Below are 6769 nucleotides of genomic sequence, written 5' to 3' on the forward strand. Positions count from 1 at the left end.
AAAACAACTGAGGTAGTAGCAGAAAACCTGCCCTCCTAATATGTTTTCATGCCTTCTGGAGATAGACTAAAGCAAATCATTGCCGATTTTGAGAGTTTATAGGGCTTTCCACAAGTAGTTGGAGCAGTCGATAATACTCATATTCCAATACGGCATCCTCACGACAGTCCATCGGATTGTTTTGATAGAAGAAGCTTTTACTCTATTATAATGCAAGCTGTTTTAGACTCTTGCTGCTTTTTTTAGATGCTAATATAGGTTGGCCGGGAAAAGTGCATGATGCCTGTGTATTGTCAAATTCCTCTGTTTTTCATAAAGCTAATGAAGGAACCCTTCTTCCTGACTGGGAGAGAAATATTAATGAAGTTGATGTACCTCTGTTAATATTAGGAGACCCAGCATACCCTCTGTTACCCTGGCTTATGAAATGCTACCCTGAAACTAGCTTTCTGTCACCACAAGAAAGTCACTTCAACTGTAGGCAAAGTAGAGCACGCATGGTTGTAGAAAATGTGTTTGGCAGACTGAAAGGACGTTGAGGTGCCTTCTAAAGCAAATGGATTACATGAGTATGGAAATCATTATAAATGTAGTAGCAACATGTGTTGTATTACACACATTACATGCCTCTCGGATGATAGATGTAATCCAGAATGGATCATAGCTACAACAGACTGGAGGACACAAGACACATGTACTATACCAAGGACTGCTACTACTACTGCAACTGCTATCAGTATTTGTGTGCCCTGAAGGATTACCTTTACACTAATCAATAGCAACTTTTGTTGATTTCTCTCTAATGACATTACATGTAGAAAGATTTGAATATAATGAATTATTGATAATCGTAATAATTATGCATTGTATAATTAATCATTATAAATGATTATTGAATGATTGAATGTAGTTTTATCACTTCATGTTGATACACAGAATCAATCCTCATTGTTTACCAAATCAGATAAACTAACATCAGGGGTTGAGGCATATGAACTTGAGTTGTAAGGATACAACTGGCTTTGTGACATTACAGACATAAATATTGACATTATACGTTCCTCATGCTTCATCTCCATTTCTCTTATCTTAGCCTCAAACTCCAATCACTTATTTTCCCGGGACTCCTTTCTTTTTGCTGCATCTTCTTCTAATTTGGCTAGTTTCATCAAAATGTCACATGTGTCCCTACCTTTACGCTTGTAACCTATTTACACATGTAAATATCAGGGTAAGTTAATTTTCTGGTTGCTAGTTACTTTTATTAGTTGATTTCCCTGATGTTAATGAGCCTTGTACTGGTAAGCCTACTTTTTAAATATAAACACCAGCCTTCATATTTGCTTAATTTAGGAGAGTTAATTGTGGTATCACCACTTGTTTCACCAATCTGGGAATCTCATCATTATTACTTGAAGTACTAGTATCATGAAACGGTGTAGGGGATCCAGGACTTTGTAGTTCTCCATCAGGAACTGTAACAGAATAACATTAATAATTAATTTGTTAGCACTGACCATTCATTGGCTGATCTTTATTAGAGTCAGTGATAGTCACTGGAGCAGAGGCTGGTCTTGTTCCTAAAATGCATTTCATCAAAAAATGGGCATGATTTAGGAGATGTACCAGTGACACGATTTTTATCCCTAACCTATTACTAGTCAGATATGAAGAAGGTAATTGTGATTACCTTTCTGTAACTCTGGGTCATATTCTTTACTTTTGTTCTTCAATGGGTCCATGTGTAATCAAAACCCATTTCATTTAATGACTTAGCAATACCTATATCAAGTTATATTGACTACTTATACTATCATCATTATTGTTTATAATCACCCTCATAAATGACAACGATTCCTCTGAACACCATGAAGTTGATTTTGAATGTCCTGCTCCTTCCAAATACTTAAAAGGGCAGAAAATGCTTTTTGACTCCATCCAGCCATTTTCAAGGTAGGTGTGTTAAATTAACAGGTAATTAATGAAATTAGATATTCATTGGAATCGCATCCAAACTACCAGCAAAGGCACTTTGGATTGAAGCGAATTTTGTGGAATACGAATTGAGTATGAAAGCAGTAAATTTGCATTGAACAAGTTTCGAAGCAGCTTGAAATCCCAGTGTGAAAAGGCCTTTAGAATAACAATACCACAATCATGATCGCTGTACACCATCACAATAGTGCAATTGATACTATCACCCAGCCCTAATCCAGAGTCATGAGCAAAATCATTGATGACAGATGATTCAGTATATAACTTAATAGCATCCTGATGAAATGGATTTACTCCTGTAGTTGATAATGAATTTCATGATATCATAGACAGTCATAGCTTGCATCAAAGCTTTTGAAAAAATGGAGGAAAAGCTTGTTGATAGTCATACGAAGATTATTGTTACAAAATTGATGGCAATCATTTTCCAATGTGACTTTAACGGACCAATTACCACTTTATGTAGAGGCCAAGTCATGTGGATTGTATTTGGTGGAAATGTAAAAATGGCTACTTTCGCCTTCACTGCTAAACGAATAGGGTTGGGGCAGTAGTGTGACGAAAGACTGTCTAGTAACAATAGTAGTGGTCTTGCTTTAGAAGCATAATGTAGATAGAGCTTTAAGAGTCTCAAACTAAATAACTTACGGTACATCCATCCTCTCATAGAGAAACCATGATGTGTTCCAGGAATTTCATCAATGGTCTCATTATGGCTGAAGCTCTTACCACTCCATGTAATCATTAGAGGCAACGCTCATCCACCTACATCCAACTACAGAGACTTGGCTCTTTATTTAAGCTCTATGCTACTAGGATTTTTTCTCTATGGCATGCCACATTTTTTAGTGGTTTAGGATCCAAGGAAACTCCACTGTCATTGAGATTATACACTTGACAAGGTTTGTCAAAGAGATTATTTACTGTAAGTGCTTCCTCAAGAATATCAAAATATTGATCAATAACTTCATGGCTGGTTACTAAAGCTGAAGCTTTGCAAAGAAATGGAGTTCTTAATGTTACATCAGGGTGTCTCATTTTGAATCTTTCCCACAAACTATTAGATACTGTCTTAGTAATGCCACAACTCTGTAAAAGTCCCTCTACCAAAAATCTGTATAGGGCATAATGTTTGTGGGACATAAATTTTGCGAAATCTACTAAAATTTGAATTCACAGATTTTAGTTTTGCGAATTCTACCATGTGTTCTATGCAGGTACTGTATTAAATCGAAATTCGTGTATTTTATTTTTGTGAATTTACTTTATCCGCAAAATCCGCAAAATTTGCATCCTGCCAACATTATGCCCTATACGGTAATACTGGTCTTGCCATTCCCCATATTTGAACAGCCAATCAAAAATGTTCATCTATTTGTTAAATACTTGTACTTAAGTGCACCACAAGAAATATTGGGTAGCACTTTTTTAGATAATTGATCATATATAACACTTTTTGGAATGTTATATTGCTCAGCAGCCTCCCTAATACTCATGCCATAAAGAGTGATGGATTTAATGGCCTACTCCATTCCTTCTTTCATCCAGTTCTTCCTCCATTTCTTACAAAAATCCCCGATGGGTCTTGCTTTACTAACTGGTTTTGGAATATGGTAATTTGGTAACTACCTATGTGACTAGCATAAGAAGGAACAGTTGAGGTATAGGGAAAGACATTTTATTAGAGCTGTTACAATGTGGTAGGATGGAAGGGAATAATAATGGTCTAAATAATGCGCATGCGCCACTTGACTAGTAATCGCATGGTTACTGATCATATTCTGCTGTTACTTTAAAGAGAGACTGAATTTTTTACTTTTGCAGGATTTCATTGTCATAGTATGTTCTCTAAATTAGTGCAGTTTGATGCAGTGATAGCACCTTACCTGACAATGCCATGTAACAAAAAATTTACTGGTCAACCATTTCAACAGTATTTCTCAAAAACACCAGCGCAGAAGGAGCGTCAAACTTCAGTGAAAGTAGGGCTATATCAGAGGATTCCCCATTAAATGAACCACTCTTGCAACTAAGAAAACACAGTGTGTGGTATTGGATGACGTCTGGTAATTGATCTCTTACTTAAATAAGCATCAACTTATAAATCAATCATCTAGCAGAGCCATGATTCACAGAAAGAAGCTTGTCACAATGGATAGCCAACCCCCTGAAAGAAAGAGGAGAAGTGCTACACAGAAAAAGTGAAATGGTAATTAAGAGCATAAAGAAGAAGCACTATAAAACTATCAACGTAATGTCATAGATTTGCTTTTGTTCACAACAGTATAAAAGGGTGTGCCCATGTGCACAATGTGGTGGCCACATTTGGAAGTAAAAAAATGGCTACTGCAATGGCATGGCTATTATCATGGTTCAATTAGTAGCATAGTGCACCATAATAATGTGAAAAGTTGTAGTTATGAACCTACAAACACATCTAGACAGCATGGCTACAAACAAAGCAGTATAGTCCACTTGAAGTCAAAATAATCATTATTAATTTTCATTAAAATATTTTTCTCAAAATTCAGATTGTAAATTCTAAATATCTGTCTCACAGATATTTAGGCTGTCAATGATGCTGTCAGGCAGGCATACCAGCTAGTGGTGAAGACGTAGTACTCACCACTACACAATGAAGCACTACCAGCAGCATCAGCCAATGTCTTGGGATGGTGGTTGCAGCACAAGACCTCTCGGTCTTTGTCATTGTCCACGTGCTATGACTGGCATACCTTGTGGAAATGTTTAACAATCCACTGGAAGTAGTAAATTAAAAAATTTATTATTTAGAATAATTACTAAAATGAATAATAATATTAATAGGGCTGAATGGATTCGTGGATGGTGAGGAGCCTCCAGTACTTGGTTGGGGACATAGCATGTCCACACTGCCATCTGATGCCATGTATCATTGATAACCACTGTCATGGCTTAGGGGTAGTGCTAGCCCTAGTTTTTCCACTCATCAAAAAGGTACTCCTTATACTGGAAGTTTTGGTCACTGCTGGCAAGGCTCCTAGTATATGAGGAACCTCAGTATGTGGCACTGAATGAGACTTTGACCTCCATTAATGTAGTGTTGTTTTAGTTATGTATAACAAAAACTAAAACCACTTTTAGTTAGGCATATTTACTTTTAGTGAACTAACTACCTTAATTTGGGAAATTTTCGGATAATTTTAAATTTCAGATAGACAGAAAAATTTTGAAAATAAAAAATTTAAAATTTTAAACAATTGAATGTTAAAAAATATTTGGGTAAAAAGGAATTTCGGTATCCGTATCATGTTGCTCGACTTTAGCTGTTTTCAGTACTGCTCTGTGCCCTCTTCTCCTTTTTTCTTGGTCATGCTCACTCTCTCTTTGTCTACCATTGAGCTCATTGATATCTCTTCAAAGTCATTCACTGTTACTGCTTAATATTGGAATTAAACTTAATTTCGGAACAAGATGACTATTCGATAATTAAAATTATTAAAAATTAATTATCCAATTTATTTTCTAATTGGAAATTTCCAAAATTACGGTATAACTAACTTAAAGACATTTATAGAACACAGAACTAACTATAACTAACTAAAACAATTCACAGATTTTAAAAACTAACTATAACCAGGGATATAATAGGCTACGTAACTGGGATTGGCAACGGGATCACGTGAGCACATAATTTGTGTATAAAAATTTTTCGCAGTCTCTGTTATCATTTTCAAGATGGCTGACTCTTCTGGTAAATCACTAATGTTGCTATTTCTTTGTCAAAAAGGCTTGTGTCTCTCTCAGAACATTATACTACCATTACTAAGGGATAAGGAAGCCGCTACTTTCATTTTGATTGATACTTGATGTCACAATGAATTGCCAATGGCGGCCCATTTTCCACTTGTGTACCTCTGCTAGCAGGATAGCTTGGAGTATATGGATTTAATTATATTATGATTTACCACCTTTTATGTTCATATGAGAATAGGACCAAAAGAACTTATTTAGACCTTTATACTTGGTGATACAGCCGGAAAAGTACTTTTTCGAAGGCCAGTTTTTGTGTACCTGTGGCGGATTCAGATATGACTTTTTTCTCGTATTATTTTGTAATGTAATAGTTCAATTATCGTTGTATGAGAATGTCCTGGTTATTTTGTTATTCTAGTCTTTGTTTTATTTTTACACAATTTTTACACATCAGTGTATTAAGGCTATTGTACAGAGCAGAATGGGTTATTAAACCAAAACTATGAATAATTAATTTAAATCGTAACAGGTCCATAAACTGATTTCCGGTCCGTAACCAATCCTGGTTATTTTAGTCTATTATATCCCTGCTATAACTAATTAAAACACTTCACAAATTTTTAAAACTAACTATAGCTAACTAAAATTAACAGTATTTTAACTAAAACATATACAAGCTTGTCTATCAAAGCCACCATCAGTAATTGTATAAACAATACATATTGAATGCATACAAGTGATCACATGGTTTGCACATGGTTTACACATGGCTTATTGTATTAGCCTCTTACAGTTGACCAATGGCAAGAAATGATGAAGTCTCTTGACTCTTGCTATCAACCTGATTCATTAGAAGGACCAAAAAAGATCATTACTGGAAGGCCAAAAGCAAGCTTTCTTTGGGAGCTGTTCCCCAGGACCCGTTAGATCAAAATGAACACTTATTCCCAATACTAGCACCATTTGCTCAAGACATTTTTTTAGCTCCAGCATCCTCAACCATAGTTAAAAGGATTTTTTCAAAAGCTGGTTACTCATC

The sequence above is a fragment of the Amphimedon queenslandica genome, unplaced genomic scaffold (genome assembly GCF_000090795.2).
Source record: "Amphimedon queenslandica unplaced genomic scaffold, v1.1 AMPQUscaffold_13386, whole genome shotgun sequence".
Lineage (NCBI taxonomy): Eukaryota > Metazoa > Porifera > Demospongiae > Haplosclerida > Niphatidae > Amphimedon > Amphimedon queenslandica.